The 19,161-nt window shown below is 50.1% G+C and overlaps 2 non-coding genes across 2 annotated transcripts; both read right to left on the bottom strand.

The window, feature by feature from the left end:
* Positions 1 to 3,642: 3,642 nt before the first annotated feature.
* On the bottom strand, positions 3,643 to 3,724 carry TRNAS-CGA (transfer RNA serine (anticodon CGA)). Its single transcript has one exon. It is a non-coding gene; the product is annotated as a tRNA-Ser (tRNA).
* Positions 3,725 to 9,368: 5,644 nt separating this feature from the next.
* Positions 9,369 to 9,450, bottom strand: TRNAS-CGA (transfer RNA serine (anticodon CGA)). Its single transcript has one exon. It is a non-coding gene; the product is annotated as a tRNA-Ser (tRNA).
* Positions 9,451 to 19,161: the final 9,711 nt, after the last annotated feature.

Below are 19,161 nucleotides of genomic sequence, written 5' to 3'. Positions count from 1 at the left end.
TATCATCAGCGTAAGCAAGCACTTTTACTTGCGCCAACAGAAGAGTGAAACCGCAGATCCCATCATTGTGTAACAGTGATAACAGAAGAGGCTCAAGGTAGATCGCAATGAGCAGAGGCGAGAGCGGGCAACCCTGCCTGACCGAAGAACACACAGGCACAGGTTCAGTCAGCTGTTTGTTCACTATAATTCGGGTAACACAGTTTTCGTACGCCATCTGTACACCTTGTATTATCACAGAGCCTACGTTGGCATATTCTAGAATGGCGAAAAGAATTTCGTGCGACTCTCGACCGAAGGCCTTTACAAGGTCAAGCTGCATCATGGCAACTCGGCGCCCGAAGGCATCGCAGCATTCAAGAACAGTTCTAGCAATGTGCACATTTGTTCCAATGGTGCGATCTTTAATACCGCACGTTTGGTGGGGCTCTACAAGGTCCTTTATAACATTTTCCAGTCTATAGGCAACAACCTTCATAAACACTTTATAGTCAATGTAGGTTAGGCTTATCGGCCGATAAGCCCCAACGGACAGCAGTTCAGCCTGGTCCTCACTCTTGGGTATTAAAACCACGTGTGCTGTTTTAAATGATGGTGGCATTTTCTTTGTTTCATATATTTTGGTGAAGACGCAGTGGAGAGCTTAGGTGAGTTCGGCTTTGAACTTCTTATAAAAATCACTACCTAGGCCGTCAGGACCGGGAGATTTTCCGGCACTCAGCTATTCGATTGCTCTTCCCACTTCGCTTACGCTGATTGGTACCTCCAGCCCTTGTTTTATTTTGTCTCTTATCTTTGGCATACGGGACAAGAATGTGTTTGTAAACCCCCCTTCTTAAAGCCGTCGCCGCCGAAGGAATTCGCGATACTGCTCAACAAACGCTAACTAAATCACTTTGCCATCATTCGTTACCTCGTTTCTGTACCTGGTTTGTCTTACTTCATTCTGAGTCGCGTACTTCTTTTCATCACTCAGCGAGCGTTTAGTAGGTACTTGGTCAAGCCAGAGACGTTCAGCACGCGCCCGTGTCATGGAAGCTGTATACTTGCCTTTTTCGATAATCTCAAGTTTACTTCTTGAACCACTTAATTGTTTCTTATATCTTTCCGGCTGGAAACTTTCCAGGCTTACGAACAAGTCAAGTTGGCAATGTAGTTGTTTTTCTTTAACACGTTTATCGTGGCATATAATGCTTGCCCTTTCAATCGTGTTTATTTTCACTTGCTGCTTGAAATCTTCCCACCTAATTACCCAGTTCGCAGGCTCGGTTGATAGCAATGCTTTAATGCATTCATTAACTGTAATGCCAAAGCGTTCATCCTCGAGTAACTGTGCGTTAAACTTCCACAGGTCGCACGAGAAACGAGATTTCTTGTCTTTTTTCCCCAGGGTAAACGTAACTAAGCTGTGGTCGGTAAATGACATGTGTTTCACCTCGTAGCTATTGGACAAAAGTATCAGATCAAGCGATACATACGCTCTGTCGAGTCTCGCGTGACTTTCACCCTGAGACGAGTAAAATGCGGAGCTGCCGAGAGAACTTCAGCAACATCATCTAAACCATTTTCTTGCACAATCAAATTCAACAATTCCGCAATTTTGTCAGGAAGAAGTCTTTTGTAATTCTATCCTCTGCTTTACATACGCAGTTAAAGTCACCCAAAAGCACAATTAACCGCTCACAGCACACATATGTTTCAAGGCGCTCAAAAAATTCCTTGCGCTCGTTCTCCCTGTTAGGGGCATACACGCGTATGACCCTCCATAGCAAATTGCAATGAAAAAATCAATTACAACCAAACGGCCAGTTTGACACACTGTTAAATTCTGCTCGACAATCCCCAGAGAATTCCTAATAAACACAGCACAACCTCCCGATGTGCCAGAAGAATGGCACACACAAACATTGTAGCGTGCCGTAAAAGGCTGCATCATACGGTCCGCCTGTTCCTGTATTTCGGCTTTCGTCTCCTGTACGGCTATTATGTCTAGGTCATTATCAACGAACAGCCGGCTTAGTTGGTACTGACGCTTCTTGTAAGCCAGTCCCCTGACATTAATTGTTGCAATGCGCAACGCTCTAAGAGGTGTAGAAGCCATCTAGTTTAGGTACAGGAGCCGTATGGTGCATACCTCGGGACACAAGGCGACGGTGCGGGTGACTTGCTTAGTCTAAGGTGCTCGATAGGTGCGGTGGCGGTTATCCAACGTCTTTTGCAGAAGTGCCTCTTGCGTATGGACTGGAAAATCAGCCCATGCAGTCCGTCACCGAAAAAGGCATCTCACTCCCACAGAAACCACTCACAGCGCATTCACTCCAACTAAGGCGGCGGCTTAGCCGCCGCTCGTTGATCGGCCTGCAGTACATTCGGCCGCGGTTTCAACGTCGGTAGCCTGACACCAACAGTCTTCTGCGGCGGCTCGTCGCCTTCGCTCACTTTGGGCTCTCCATCCGCACTGTGCTCATGCGGTCGCTTCCTTGCTTGGTTGCTGGTTGACGCACCTGACATTTCCATGCCGTCACCATGCTGGGGAACGACGGGAACTGACGCCCCACTGCTCAAGACTTTGTCCGTTGGCGCCTTAAATTCTGCAGGCTGCGCTACCTGTTGCTGCCGCTTACTGCTGGGCTCCTCTACGCTTGTGGATGTTTCCGGTGGGGCCACAGCTGGGGCCTTCTTCTCCACCCTGTCCCCTGCCTCTGCTGCAGCGTCTTCCGCGTCAGCCTCGTCCATGACAAGTTCGGACGAAACGTCAGTGTTTACTGGGACGGCAGCACTCGCGTACGTGCGTACGCAGCTGCTTTCTTCGTGCCCGTAGCGACGACAGGCGCCGCATCGTGGAACCTTGCACTCACGGCGAATGTGCCCAGTACCGTGGCAGCGCAGACACAGCGGAGCTCTGCCCGGTACAACCACGAGAGCCAACTCACCGCCAACCCTGACTTCGTGAGGGAGGTCTTCCACCTTCACGCCAGGATTCATTTTAAATGAAGCCACGCGCGTCATCAACCCCTTGCTGGCGACACCCTGGACGCGCCACTGTTCCTTAGTGACTTCGCTCACCTTGCCGTACGGAGCAAAGGCTACCCTCACGTCTTGGTCGGGCACTTTGTGCAGCAGCCAGTGCAGCTTGACGCGGACGTCCTGGTTTGCCGGGTCGATGACGAGACAGCGGCGGTCCTTGACTTTCAGTTCGCCGGCAGAAAGAATTTTCGTCACCGCCTCAGCACTCGGGAAAGCAATAGCTCACACATGGCTCATGCGACACGCTCCCAAGGCGATAACCTCGGGGAGCAGCATCAGCTGAGCCAGCGCATCCCTGAAATCTTCGACCCGATAAGGAAGGGCCCTCACGTCAGCATGCAAAAAAACTGTGTTTAACACAACACGTCCTCTAGGAAGGGTAGGCAGAATCACCTGATATTCTTCATCCGAAGCAACAGCCCTGTTTCCGCGGCCAGACATGGCCGCTGTAGCTGCTCCAACGGAGCCCGTCATCGCACGTCCGTCACGCTCGGTGGCCGGAAGTCGAATCCACTCGGTCAAGACTGCGGATGTGCTCGGAGCTGTGCACTTGTTTTCTCCTTTTGCATCTATGACTTGTATGCCAACAAAAAAGTGAGCCCGGCAGCTAGTATTCGCAGCCGACAGGATTCGAACCTGTGCGGGGAGACCCCACTGGATTTCGAGTGTATCGCCTTAACCACTCGGCCACGACTGCTTTTTTTTCTTTATTGCCGGACTTCGACAGAGATCAACTGAAAACGCTCACCAAAAACCACCTACAAAACTAGCACAATAGTAGCCTAAAACCTAGTTTGGTTAGGCATTTCCAGGTTAAAATTCTCTGAGATGCGTCAAATGTTCCGACTTTGACAACCACTCAGGCACGCATGATCCTGATTGTAGTACCTCAAAAAACTTGTGCATGTTTTCCCGAAAATACATTCGAGCTGGCCTCGCGTCCGGGTCACAGTGTTACTCCGCCATTTGTGAGTGGCATATGCTGTGAATGCCCACGAGCATAATGAGGTCTTCTGGCCACCTTCGTTCTGTGTAGGCAAAAACCCTATTCCTTGGGGCTGCAGTGGTAATTCCTTTTTTAAGGTCCTCTTCAGGACATCCCACAAATAAACTCCCTCCCAACAAAGAAAGAAAAACATGATCTATGGTTTCCGGTTGCTTGCATATTAGGCAAAGTGATCCCCACGGAAGAAGGAGCCCCTTAGCCTGTTGAAATGATTTTACACTCAAAGTTCCTGTGTGAAGCTTGAAAAAAAAGGTTTTTGTCCCTGACGGCACATGCATATTTTTAACCCGTTTAAGGACGTCACTGCCAGGGCCCCCAGAGAATAGACAGTTTTAGCTGTGCGTACGCAACGGCTTAGCGTACGCAAGGAGTTTGCGGGGACGGTAGTGCGCATGCGCAGAACGCAAGGCAAGCCCTGCGTCTTGCGTGCGTACGCTAGCCAGCGGACTTTGCGTTGCGGCGCCTGCGTGGCTTGCGTACGCTAACTTTGACAAGATGGCGGCGCCCTGCTCGCCCGCTTCGGAATAAATACATGTCGCCGCTGGATTCTCCGACGCAATAGCTCGCTAAAATGGTAGCGGTTCGCTTTTATTTCGCCTAATCTTGCTCACACGTAGCGGTATAGGCGATAACTAGCCCCTGTTTTTCAGATAATTTGGCGATTTTCAAGCTCCTAGGCTTAACTATATTCAGTGTGTTTTCCTCGTAGCAACGACACCTGGCGAACCAGTTTTCTAACTTTTAGCCAGATCTTACATTTTCTTCGGTTTGCATAGTTTTTCTTCTTGGAACAAAAAAGGCTCCCAATGCACTCACACTAGTTATCAGTAATCACGGATGAAATTTTCTTCGACCGAGCATTGATGTGGTTTGACTTCTTGTCACTAGATGGCGCCACGTGCACCTGAGGGACGCTACGGCACGGTCAGCTAAAACTATACTTCGGAGCGGACAGCGTAACGCACGCAGCGCCGTAGCTCTTTGCGTACGCAAGCACTTGCGTACGCACAGCTAAAACTGTCTAATAAGGCTCTGTACATAGGTTCTGCGAAAACGGTTTCACATAGCTTCTTATTCAGCATTTTCCTCTTAACATTGCTTAAAAATTGTACTGAAAAACGGGCGGCGAGAAAACAAACACTGAGGACAATTTCTGTAAAAAACCCTGAAGTTCGTTCCTTCATTTGTTGTGTTGCGACAACAAACTCCGGAAAAGCACGCCGAGTCTAAATTGGCACATGATGCGAAGAAAGGGATCTTTAATATCCCTGAAAAACAAGAACCTATTTACGAATTGGCGCAAAAACAAATGCCCGAGTCCAAGTACGCCTACTTCGACGCCCTGGAAAAGATTAGTCTGGCTACACCTCTCTCAACTTGAGGCCCAAATAAAAACTGCGAAAACACGATGCAGCTTTTGCACATTCAACTGAGAACAGCGCAACACTTGCATCACATACCACAGCTTACTTATGAAAAAAAGATTGCAAACTGTGGCTCTTGAAAAAGTAGACAAATGGGCGCTTTTCCATGTTGCTGCCCTCTCCCGAGTTTCTTTCGCTTGCTCTCGGCAATAAGGCTCAGAATCTTGATAAACGGAACGCCAATGTACTTAACGGGTGTTGTCACCCATGAGACGTTGGCAAAAGTGTCTGGGGTTGACGACCGATCTCCGTGTCAGAAACCAGCACGCTTCCTCCAGTTCACCAAACTTCCGGTAGCTGTGCTAAAGTGCTTTGCAACGTCGACCGTGTGACTTATACTGCTCTGATCTACAGAAAAAAACAGCGACGTCGTCAGCGTATGCAAGCAACTTCACTTCCGCTGCCTGCACTGGGAAGCTATGAATTGAATGAGTTTCAATTATTTTTAAACACAGTGCTTCAAAATATATACAATACAACCGAGGGCTGAGGGGGCAGCCTTGGCGCAACGAACGTTGTACGCTTGTGGGGGCCTCCAACTTCTTATTTACAATTAACCTTGTACTACAGTTATGGTACGAGATGGCAACTCCCTCAAAAATTAGAGACCCGACATTACTGTGGTCTAGAATACAAAACAAAAGTTGATGAGACACACAGCCAAACGCTTTCCCGAGGTCGAGCTGAAGGACTGCCACACTGTCATACGTCGCATCACAGCACCCCAGTACGCACTTCGCTTCGTGGATGTTATGACCGATGGAGCGCCCTTTTATCCCGCATGTTTGGTGCGAGCCTACTAATACCCCTATTACAGTTTGTAACCTGCCCGCTAGCACCTTCATGTATATCTTGTAATCAACATTTGTCAAAGCGATCGGCCTGTAAGATGACACTTGTCTTAATTTTTCGGTCTGCTCAGTTTTTGGAATAAGTACGGTGTGAGATGCCGCGTGCGATGCGGAGGTGAATCTAATTCATAAGCTTCGTTGAACACGGCGCATAGTATTGGTACTAAATCGTTCTTAAATGTTTTGTAAAGCGCCGCGCTTAGACCATCAGGTCCCGGCGACTTTCAAGCGTTCAGTTTACCTATGGCTCATTCTACTTCTGCTTCACTAATCGCCGGCTAAAACCTTTTTATGTCTTCGTTGTCTACACGAGGCATAGCCTACAAAAACCTTCTTTGAACCGTGCCACGTCTACTCGATGCTGGGCAAAAAGCATTTGATAGTGGTTAAAAAAATGCTTGCGCGATACTATCGTTGTCAGACCCAGTTCGGCCCCCACTCTCGACTTCTACTACGTGATTTCGCCGTGCGCGCTTTCTTTCTATTCCCAGGGCTCGTTTTGTGGGCATCTCACATGTAGCAAACTCTTCGGCTCTCGCGCGCACAAGCACGCCTTGATAGCGGTTTTCTTCGAGCACTTCTATCTTTTGCTTCATTTTTTAAAATATCATCTATGAACATACCCGGTGATTTACACTCTTCAGCAAGTAATTTGTCAAGCAGGGTCCTTAATTGTGCTTCGTTTAACTTTTCTTGGTATTTTATACAGCTAGCTCTGTCGATGGCTTTCATTTTATTTTGTTGTTTGCAAATTTTCCATTGCGTCCCACATTCGTGTATGCCTTCGCACGTTACTTTATTTTCTTCTTTTACCATCTCAGTGAATGTTTCATCCCGTAACATCTGATTATTTAATTTCCATAAGTCCCACTAAAATACGATAGATCGTTTTTTAAATCCTATACTACACTGCACCATGCAGTGATCTGAGAAAATCACGGGCACGGCATCGTAACTATGGAATTTTGGCATCACATCTAAAGACACATAGACTCTATCAAGACGGGCATGACTACTGCGTTGAAAATGCGTAAACTTAACATTACGCGCACCTTCCACAAATTCAGCCACGTCCTCCAAGACAAAAAGATCTCTTAAACGGCGCAGAACCTCGGTACTTCCATCCCGGTGGGAACGTGCTGGTTTTGTCAGCAGCATTCAACACGCAATTAAAATCGCCCAGAAAAACTACCTGTTTTTCAGTGCTTACGTATTGCTGGATACTTTCAAAAACAGAACTTGATCCTCCAGCACATTGGGCGCATAAATGCAAATGAATCTCCGTTCAACACTCGAAAAAGAAGTCCACCACAACACATCGTCCCGATGGACATGAAAAATGCGCCTGACCCCAAGGCTCAGCAGTTTTTTAACGAAAATAATACATCCTGCCGATGTGCCAATTGCGTGGCTAACGACTGCGTAATACCTGGACGTGAAACGCTGCACCAAAATCCCGATCTCTTCGCCCAGTTCCACTTTTGTTTCTTGGATAGCAAGAACATCAATCCCACGGTCTGTTAAGAGGCGGTTAACTTGGCTCTGCTTCTTTTTGCCGGCTAGCCCCCTCACATTGAGCGTGCCCACCGTGAGCGTAAGCGCAGTAGCCGTTTTTATAAAGAGTGAAGAGACCGAGAGATCGGTGCTTAGCGCTCGCGTCTAGCAAGCGGCCAGACGCCGTCGCCGCCACCAGAGCCATCCAGTGCGAGAGACTGTCTTGCTGCGCGGCCACCTTGCCGTCGACCCGCTTGTCCGCTGAGACATTAGGCCGCGGCTTGAAACTGGGCCGCCGCACATGGGCCGCTTTCGCCGGCGGCTCCTACACGCTGGTCACTGTCGCCTTGTCTCCATTGCCGCCGGTCTGGTCGTGGGGTCGCTTAGCTGGTGCGGTGACGCTAGCAGTGTGTGCGCCGCCATTGTCCGGGTTATCCGTGCTGCTTGACGGTTCGGCGCCCTTGGGTGCCACAGAACTCGCGTTATCATTCGACGTACTTCCCTCGGTAGCAGAGATTTCTTTTACTTCCTCCTCTCTAGTTGCGTCTTTGGCCTTGGCGTCACTGCTGCCCGGTATCGAAGTATCCGCCATTGCTTGGCCCTTTTCGGCTAACTCGGTGCCTTTCGCCGCATCCTCTGCCTCGACGGCGTCCATGGTCAAATCAGCCGAATCGTCCCTGAATCCAGGCCCTGTAGCTGCCGCGTATGTGCGAACGCACTCGTCATCATTGTGGCCGAACCGCCGGCATTTAGTGCACCGGGGCACCTTGCACTCTCGGCGGACGTGTCCTGTGCCGCGGTAACGCAGGCATCGCATTGGGCGCCCAGGCGCGACAACCAGGGCCAATTCGTCGCCGACGCGTACCTGATGAGGCAGGTCGTCTACTTTCATACCAGGTTTCAATTTCAGAAGAATGGTTCCCGTTGTTGATTCCTTCTCCTTGACTTCTTGGACGCGCCATCGCTCCCGCGTCACCGCCGTCACCTTTCCGTGCGCCGCGAAAGCCGTTCGGACATCTTCATCGGGTACGCCGTGAAGCAGACAGTGGAGCCGCAACTTTAGCTGCTGGTCCTCGGGGCCGATGATTAGAAAGCAGCTGTATTTCACCTTGAGCTCCTTGAGCGCGACTAATATCTTCGCACCATCCGCACAGTCGAACGTAACCGCCCAGACGTAGTTGATATGGTACGCCCCCAACGCCACCACGTCGGGCAGCGCGCCACCGTTGGTGAGAGCATCCGTGAAGTCTTCGATCCTGTACGGTCGCATTCGCACGTCAGCGTGCAAAAAAAAAAAACGGTGTTGAGAGCAACACGTTTTGTAGGCAAAGTCGGCAGAATAATCCGGTAATCTTCTTCAGTATGTTCCATCCTGTTGCCGCGGCCGTTAAGGGCCGCTATCGCTGCTCCGCTGGAGCCAATGATTCTGCGTCCGTACACGCGGGTGACAGGAAGTAGAATACTCGGCCACGACTGCGGATGTGCTCGGAGCTGTGCATTTGTTCTAGCCTTTTGTACGTATGACCTGCACGCGAATAAAAAGAGAGCGTCCCGGTAGCCAGTACACGCAGTCGACAGGATTCGAGCCTGTGCGGGGAGACCCCAATGGATTTCGAGTCCATCGCCTTAACCACACGGCTACGACTGCGGATGTGCTCGGAGCTGTGCATTTGTTCCATCCTTTTGTACGTATGACCTGCACGCGAATAAAAAGAGATAGTCTCGGTAACCAGCACACGCAGACGACAGAATTCGAACCTGTGCGGGGAGACCCCAATGAATTTCGAGTCCATCGGCTTAACCACTCGGCCACGACTGCTTCTTTTTCTTTATTGCCGTCTTTGATGTTCAAAGTACGAAACTCAAAAGATAATACGCGCCAGCGAAGCTTTGACTGGCACGACCTGTTAAAATTTCTTCAACTGTGCCAACCCGTCAAGTACATCAATCCACTCTGGCGGTTCGGGCAGTGCCCGATACACTTCCCTGAAACGGACAACACCCTCTATGAAGTGATCACGCACGGGTCGGACTTCAATATCTGCATTGTTGAACTGCATCCTCGTTTTCCACAAGCTGTGGAGGCCCAGGAGCATTATCGAATCGAATGGAATTCCGTTGGTGTTATGAACCGGCAAAAATCTTATACCGTGTGAATTTATGGCTAAATCTTTTTTTAGAGTTCTTTGAAGAACATCCCAGAAAAAAATTGGGTCCCAACAATAAAGAAACACGTGTTCTATTGTTTCAGGTTTCCTACATAGGTAACAATTAGTTGTCCAAGGGACGAATAGACCTTTATCTTGCATTCATGTTTTGACTGATAATGTGTTAGTATGCAGTTTAAAGAAAAAGGATTTGACTGATGGTAGTACTGGCATCTTAACTCTCTTGTGCACATCTCCTCCTGGGCATCCACGTTGTGGCGAACGGTAAATCGGTACAGGAAGCATTACGTCCAATAAATGCGAGTATAATTCTTTCCGCTTATCATTACTTAAGTATTGAGCAGAGAATCGAACATGCAGCATTCTATATGCGAGCACCACTTTACGCAAGTACCCTCTGAGTGCACCACTCATAGTTTGACATGAGTATACAACAAATTCTGACAGGTGTCTACCTAGTCTAACTTGAACTGCTGTGCGAAGGAACAGATCATTTTGGTCACGGAGAAACATAAACCGTGAAACAACTTGTCGCAAAAGCAAATATACAAGACCTAGCCCACCTTTTTTTCAGAGACAGAAACAAGTTTGTTTGAATGGGTCTCTCCCAAGACGAAGACCAAATAAAAACGGCAAAAACACGGTCATTTTTTTTAAATGGTAACTCGTGATGCACTAAGCACATTCATCACGTACCATAGTTTTTGCAATGAGAAATATATTGCAGACAGTGGCGCGCGAGAAAACAGACAATTGTCTCCCCTGCCACGCGTCAGCCTTTTCCTTCGCCCTTGAAGTTTGGTCCTCCCTGTACGGATTAGGGTCCCGGTAAATGTCAAGAGGCACACCAAGGTACGTTGTCGGGGTGGTGGACCAGGGTATTCTACTGTAATGGTCTGGTGTGGCTTCCCAACTGTCATGCCAAAAACCATAGCTTTTTTCCCAGTTTATCAGGGCCCCCGTTCACTGACAAAATTTATGGACAACATTTGTTACCTCACAAATGCTTTCTCTATCGGAACAGAAAATAGCAATGTCATCGGCGAAAGCCAGAATTTTCACACGCGCTGACTGCAGGCTAAATCCCATTATGCGCTCTTGAGTTTGAATGGCTATGCAAAGCGGCTCGAGGTAAGCAGCGAATAACAGGGGTGAGAACGGACATCCCTGTCTCACAGATGAGCGCACTTGCAGGCTATCAGTCAGATCTCCGTTCACAATGATCCGTGTTGTACAATTGGCATACGCCATCTTGACGCCGCCTGTTATTTCGCTTCCTACGTTGGAATGGTACAATATTGCGAACAGCACAACATGCGAAACAAGGTCAAACTCTTTTCGAGATCTAGTTGCTTCATCGCAACTCGATCAGCAAGTGTGTCACAACATTCCAGCACACTTTTTTTTTTATTCGAGAAGTGTGCCATGAGCATAAGTTGAAAAAGGAAAGGGGGAAGGAATGCACGGGATTGAAAGTTAAAAGAAGGAGTGAAGAACCGTTGCGCTGAGGTAATCGCAGAGGTTGTTAATGAAACGGTCGTCCATAGTACACTTCACGTAGTCACTTTCGCGGTTCCACCGCAGGCCCACCTCCCTGAGGAGCCGTTTTCTGATAGCAGCCGTCGCTGGGCACGTCCACAAGTGCCGCACATCACAAATGTCCGGTGCAGCGCTACAGTGAGGGCACCTGTCAGGTACTGGCAGATCTTTGGCACGCCAGCGATGACGGACAGATGGTGTCAGAGCCGCCCCTGCCCGAATCCGGCGCACGGATACCTCCTCCTGCCGAGTAAGACTACGGGGGAGAGGGTGCGAACACGGAGGAATGAGAGCGCGTGTTCGCTGGCGCAGAACTTCGGAATCGGAAACATGGGACAGGAACGGATCTGGGGGAAGAGGGGAAGGTGGCGGATCGTCTAATGTATGAAGATGAGTCATAGCATCCGCTTGAATGTTATGTGGATCCTGGGCATGGCCGCGAATCCAATGTATGCGCACAGGACATGGATACTTTGCGCAGAGCACATGAATAGACTGTGAAATCTGGAACGTTCGTCGAACAGCCTTAAGCTGTTTAAGGGCGGCGCGGGAGTCGGTGTAAATATGAACTGTATTGAACGTTGGAACGAGCGGAAGGGAAGCAATGGCATTATAAATGGCTTGCCAGGGGAGTGCACGTATCCGCAGTATACGTCGCGCGAGAGTTGAGATGCGGATGAGATGGACTATACACAGCAGTAACACCCCTCTCTGCAGAATGTGATGCATCAGTGTATAATATGCACCCCTCAGGCAGATACGCTGCTGATACCGACGGGGTAACAGTGGGGCGATTGTCAGTGAGCTGGCAATAGGACCACGGTGGAAGTGACTTTAAACGATGCAGTTTGAGAGACTGTTTTCGAGCTCTATTTACCACCCGTTGGTCGATGATTTCACTGAGTGTATTAAGTTGGGCGAACTCCTGTAGCACTGGTATGGGTGTTAAACGAGACAGATATGTTATGACGCGCATATCCTCACGATTGATAGCTTCAAGGGAGTCCCACTGTCTGCGGGTGAGACGTTGAAATTGTGCCTGATATACTATCCGTGGCTGAAGGATAGAGCGCACAAGCTGGCGGGCCGTATGAGCACGTGCGCCACCAGAGCGCATAGCTATGCGACGAGTCAGACCTAGAGTAGCGTGAGCAGATTTACGGGTGGCTGCAAGCCACGGGGTGCCAGTCCCAGATGTATGGAGGAGAAGACCAAGAATAGGAACAGTTTCTACCTGAGGAATCAGAGAGTTATGTACCGTAAAATTTAAAGGGGGAGCTTTCCGTAAGGCGGCTTTATTTCCAATTCGAATGAAACATGATTTAGTAGGAGAGAGTGTTAGACCCAGAGGTGGGAGGCGAGATGTCAATACATCCAGCGCGCGTTGAAGGACCGACTGATGAATAGACGCATCTGGATGACAGCACCACAAGGTGATATCATCGGCCTATGCAAGCACGCGGATAGAAGGGATGGTCTCTAGGGCTCGAACAAGAGGAATTAAAGCCACATTGAATAATGTGGGGGCGAGAACGGAGCCCTGCGGCACTCCTCTATTGGAAGTGAAATTACCAAAAGGCTTTCCGTGGACACCCACGCTGAAGGTTCGATTTGCTAAAAAGGCGTGAATGGACAGGAGGAACCGGCGAGGGAGACAAAGAGCTTGAAGGGAGGCAAGAATGGCAGAGTGAAGGATGTTATCATATGCCTTTGTTATGTCTGTAGCGATTACGGTTCGTACAAGGTGACTCTGCGGAGAGTGGTAGAGCACGTCAGCAGCCAAAGTAGCAAGGCCGTCCTCCGTTTCAATTTGTGGGCGGAAACCAATTTGGGAATCTGGATAACAATCATGGGATTCCAGCCACCACGACAAGCGTGCGGCTAGAATGTTTTCATAATGGTTGCAGATGGTAGGGGTAAGGGAAATTGGACGAAGGGCCGAGAGAGGTACTGGAGGCTGACCTGACTTGGGGATTGGAACCACAATAGAATGCTGCCAGTCTCCCGGCATGACGCCAGAAAGCCACACTTCGTTAAAAGTATCAAGTAGGGTTTCCAAAGCCCTCCCTTCCAAGTTACGGAATAAGGAGTTAGGTATGCCGTCGTGCCCGAGAGTAGTAGTAGTTTTCAAACGGTCAATGGAGGCCAGCAGCTCTGCCATGGTGAGGTCAGAAGTAATCCCATCGGGGGGTTCTGTAACCGATAAGTCAGGTGGAGACGTAGCGGTGCAGTCATGGTTTGGAAAAAAATTGACGGGCCGCTTGTTGTGCAAATGTGTCCTCATCCACATTTAGCGCGAGGCGAATGCTCTCTGTGTAATCTGCAACTTGAGAAGGGCGCTCCATGGCGTGAAACACTCTCCAAAGATGTCGATTGCCCTGCGGGGAAAGGCGGGCACACCATGCAGCCCAGCGTTGCCTGCCTAGCCGCTTTGCATAGCGCCGCGCCCGTGCGGTAGCGCGGTGAAGAGTAGGAAGCGCCGAAGGGTCATCGGGGTGACGAGTAGCGTATAGATCCGCCTGGCGACGAACAGCCCACAGATTCAAGAGATGTATGTCCGGGTTTGGGTCGTCTTCATTTACAGTAGTGGTAATAGTGTGAGCAGCGAGAACAGTAGATAGAGTAGACAATGCTGAAGAGGGGTTGAATGTAGATAAATGATTGTCTGCGCGTACAGAGTCCCATGATGTTATCCGTACAGTGCGGCGTATTTTCCGCAGACGCGTAGGCGTGAGGGAGATAAAACTAGGGCTGTGATCGCTACCCCAAGTATCAGAATCAACAGCCCAAAGAGGGTTACCGGGGCCTAACCACCAAGACAAATCAGGTGAATACGGGCCACCTCGTGCGCGGGTAGAAGTATTCGGGTGGTTTAAAAGTTGAAAGGTATGATCCGAAAAGCTCCCTTGGATGTGTGCACCCCTTGAGGAATCTGATGGGTAACCCCAAGCAGTGTGGGCGCCGTTGAAGTCACCACCAACTAGAATAGGGATACCCGAGTTGGTAGAACGTAGAAAACGAACCCATCCCAGATTGGGAGATGCGGAGCCAGGACGACTATAAAAAGAAACTAGAATAAGGGGTGTGCGTGCAGGTTTTACGAGAAAGGCGACAACCTCTTGACGTGTGTTGCACCACCGTGAAAGGTCGATTGGTGTGTGCGGAACTGAACTGTGAATATAAATTGCAGATTTACCTGGACTGAGGGAGAAGGCGGTGCAACGGCGATCAGGGATAGAGGGTGAATGGTATGCGCAGAAACCTGAAAGCCGTGGGAGTGCATTATGCTCTTGCAGTAGGAACGCCCATGCCCTCAGCTTTCCGTCGTGAAGGCGGATGTTCACTTCAGAGGCCTCATTAGCGAATCCTCGACAGTTCCACTGCACCACCACCGATGATGATGCGCTATCCATGACGAGGCCGAAGAGCTTCCACGATGAGGGATGTCACCTGCTTCATCAGCGCTAATATCTTATCCACTGTCGGGGTAGTCACGGCTAACAGGTGGTCGGCACCTGATTGTGTTCCAGTGCTTACCCTAGGTGATTCCTCTGATGATTGCTCCCGAGTTATCAGAATTCTTCGAGAGGATTGAGAACGACGCTGCTCCCGGCGCTGGGTGTGTTCGTCTAGTCGGCGGCGAGCCTCCGCGATTGCATTGTCTAAAGCTGTGTCTTCGTCTGCGGTATCCACATGTGATGGATGCACTGGACGTTTTGGCGTACCATTTGATCCGGGAAGGTGAGCCGCTTGTGCATATGTACGCTGGTGAGGAGACGTATGGTGAGAAGCGGGCTCAGATAAAGGAAGTTCAGGGAAGTCGTTGTCGTCACATGCGAGAGCTGCAAAGCGATTACTTGTAAGAACATCCATTTTTGCAGGCGACTTGTGAAACTTCTTCGCCTGCTTCTTCTTTGGACAAGTGGGGGAGCGAATGTCATGGTCCGGCGATTTGCACAGGGCACAATGAACTGTTGGTTCATTCATGTCGGCCACAGCTGCTGGATTAGGGCAGGTATATTGCATATGTCCTTCTTTGTGACAGTGATAACAAAAAATACGATGAGGTAGGAAGGGCTGTGGTTTGACGATCGCACCGTAGTAGGTAAGGTACTTCGGGTGAGTCAACGGGCCTTGCAGGATGAGCAGGTATGAGTCCCGGCGACCCATAGGCCGTGCCTGCAGTACAACATGAGTTGAGCAGCGAATATTTGCGCGCACCTCCTCGGGAGGGTTCGTGCTGTCGACATGATAAACCATGCAGCGGAGCGTGTCAGGACCAGATGCAAAATATATTTGCACCGGGACATGCTTGCTGTCATCCAGGGGGATCCGCGTAACTGCGCAAAGTTTCTGGGCGTCCATCAAGGATGACAAGTTTACCGTGATGGCGTTCGATGGGCGATGGACGACAAACCCGCAGTAGTTCGAAGAGCCAAGAGCGTGGTCAATTGTGGCTTGAACATTCCGGGAAGGGATGGAAGTCATATCAAAGCGCAATGTAGGCTTGATGGTAACGCGGAACGAGTTCGCAGCAGGCGGAAGAGAGCCTTGACTCACGGGGGGCATCTGTGGAGGAGGCTCAGACGCTGGTGACGGCCCTTGGTGGGAATACTGAACTGGCGCGACGGGCACAGTTTCTTGAGGGAGTGCCACGGGCACGGAGGCGGTAGAGCAGTCCATGTCACAGGCCAAAGTCGTAGCATCGGAAGACGGCGCAGGCTGGAGGCCCAGAGGCGCTGACGATTGCTTGGACGTGGAGGCTGCGTCAGGTGGCAACACAGCGGGCATCCGCGTAGCTGTCGTCGACAACGCAGAATCCATGCAGACGCGTAGCGCGGCCTCGCTCGGCATCGCCGAGCTAAGCCTAGCTTGCCCCTGAGGGTTCCGGTTGGGTTTTCTCACTTGAGATTGCGCCCACCGTGCCGGGAATTTCTCCGCAGGGGCGTCGTCAGCATTCGGTCTCACGGAGGGCACTGTCCGACCCACGCCACACGCGAGAAGACAACGAAAAGCGAAAACACAGACCTAGAAGCAGACACGTAGCCACCCACTAGGTCTTCGTCTTCACCAACACACTTCGCGCAGCACACTTCGCGCTACGTGTATGTTCGTGGCGATGCTTCGACCATTTATACCGCAGGTCTGATGTGGGCCGACCAGCATGGTTATCACACTCTGCAGTCTTTTGGCCAGAACCTTCATGAATATCTTGTAGTCGACGTTAGTGAGGCTTATCGGGCGATAAGACCCCACTAGCAGGCGTTTTTCCGGTGACTCAGTTTTAGGAATAAGAACAATGTGCGAAGTTGTAAAGGCGAGTGGTACACGGTTTTGCTCATAAGCTTCGGCGATAACCTTGATCAGAACATGAGCTATCATTGTTTTGAAAGTTCTATAAAACGCTGCCCCCAGGCCATCAGGGCCAGGAGCCTTTCCAGCTGGCAGAGCGTCTAATGCGTCCTCTATATCTTTCGCGGAAATCGGTTGTTCAAGGTGCGTTTTAACTTCGTCATCGAGCTTTGGCATTAACGGCAGAAATCGCGCTTGGAAACCACCTACAACATTGCGCGAATGGCCAAGAGGGTCTTTGAAATGATCAATAATTACGTGTTTGATAACTGTGCTGTCAGCCGAAATGTCGTTCCCGTTTCTTATTTCCCGTATTTCCTTGTGACGCGTGTACCGTTTCTCGTCCGATAACGCTCGCTTTGCTGGTGTTTCTTGGGCCCACAGCTTCTCGGGCCGAGAACGAATAGCTGCTGCACTGTACCTGTCTGCATCCAGTCTTTCTAAGCGAGTTTTGATGTCTCAATTTTTCACGGCACGTACCCGGTTGGACGCATTCTATACCTGTAAGGAATTCAAGTTGCTCTCGAAGCTGCGTTTCGCTTCGTTTCTCTTCATGCCGCAGTGCGCTGCTTTTTTCGACAGCTTTCATTTTAACTACCTGTTTAAATTCCTCCCATTCAACCCCAACGTTTATCGACTGCGTTAAGAGTACCTGCTCTAGCTGCTCTTCTACATATTTCACAGAGCCCTCATCCTTCAACAATTTTTCATTCAATTTCCAAAGGTCCCAGTTGAAGTGTATTTTGTTTTCTTTTTTACCAAAGGCTGAAATCACGAGGCAGTGATCACTGAAAGAAACTGGCTTAACCTCGCGCGTTGTACATAGTGGCACAAGTTCAAGTGACACATACAACCTATCTAATCGTGCATGGCTACTGCGTTGGAAATGGGTGTATTGAGGACGAGCACCACTTGTGAAAACACTACCAAAACCTTCCATGTTGTAATCGTGAACTAGTGCGCTCAAGATTTCCGCACTTTTGTCTCGCACTGGCAAACATTTTACACGATCTACCGCATGACACACAAAGTTGAAATCACCTAACAACACTAGCACTTTTCAATCTAAGTACATCTGGAAACGTTCAAACAACTCTTTTCTCTCCGATTCGGAGCATATGCACAGATAACTCGGAAGTTTAGGCCAAGATGCAGAAAGTCAACAACCAGGAGGCAGCCGATTTGACAAGAAAAAAGTGACTGTACCATTATTCCAACATTGTTTCGTATGAGAAGGGCACAGCCGCCTGAGGCGCCTACAGAGTGGCACACGCAAACATCAAAATGCAGGCCGAAAGCGGACACCATACGATCTGTCGCTTCTTGGCTCTCAATTTTCGTTTCTTGAATGGCTATTACGTGAAGCTCATTTTCTAAGAAAAGGCGACTAAGCTGACACTGTCGCCTTCTTGCTCCGAGGCCTCGCACGTTTAAAGTGGCTACACGAAGTGCTTCTGGAAAATGAATCGCCATTTGGAAAGAAAAGGGACAATATCTCATAGTGTCTGCCCTCAGACCAAGCACCGCGACCCCACAAACCCCAAAGCGGCCTTAACAGGACAACGCTATACGGAGGCGGTTTCCCCGACTGCCGTGAGTCGACCGGAATGTTCGGCCGCGGTTTAAAGCTCGCTAGCCTCATACCTGGCGTTTTCGGAGGAGGCTCGTCTCCATCTTTGAGGTCTTGCTGCGCCTCAATGCCTGCGCCGTCCTCATGTGAATGCTTTCCGGCCATAAGGCTGGTTGCTGTCGGGGGAACGTCCATGGGCTCAGCACCAGGATGGGTGACACTCACTGTAGATTCCTCTCGCGCTGCAGCCTTATCTTTTGGCGCAACGTCCGCTTGTGCTGTAGTTACCGCCGGCTGTCCAAGCGTTGCTCCATTACTGGGAAGTGCCACTAACTGTTAGGCTTGAGGAACAGTAGACGTTGATGGCTGCCCTACTGGAACACTCGCTTCTTTCGATGCATTCTCTGCATCTGCCTCATTCATGAGAAGTGAAGACGTGTCCTCAGTGTTCACGGGCCCTGCGACGCTGGCGTACGTCCGAGCGCACTGGCCCTCCTCATGGCCGAAGCGACGGCAAGCTCCGCACCGTGGAATCCGACAATCTCGCCGAATATGCCCTGTGCCGCGGCAGCACAGGCAAAGGGGAGGCCTGCCTGACACGGCCACAAGCGCCAGCTCTCCGGCTTCACTCCGGCGTTTAACTTAAGGGTCACCAGCCTCGTAGTTGAACCCTTGTCAGACACGCCTTGTGCGCGCCATCGCTCTCTTGAGACGTCGGTCACCTTCCCAA

Source organism: Amblyomma americanum, chromosome 3 (genome assembly GCF_052857255.1).
Source record: "Amblyomma americanum isolate KBUSLIRL-KWMA chromosome 3, ASM5285725v1, whole genome shotgun sequence".
In the NCBI taxonomy this organism is placed as follows: Eukaryota; Metazoa; Arthropoda; class Arachnida; order Ixodida; family Ixodidae; genus Amblyomma; species Amblyomma americanum.
Note: the sequence above shows the minus strand (reverse complement) of the source record. Positions and strands in the feature narration are given on the sequence as shown.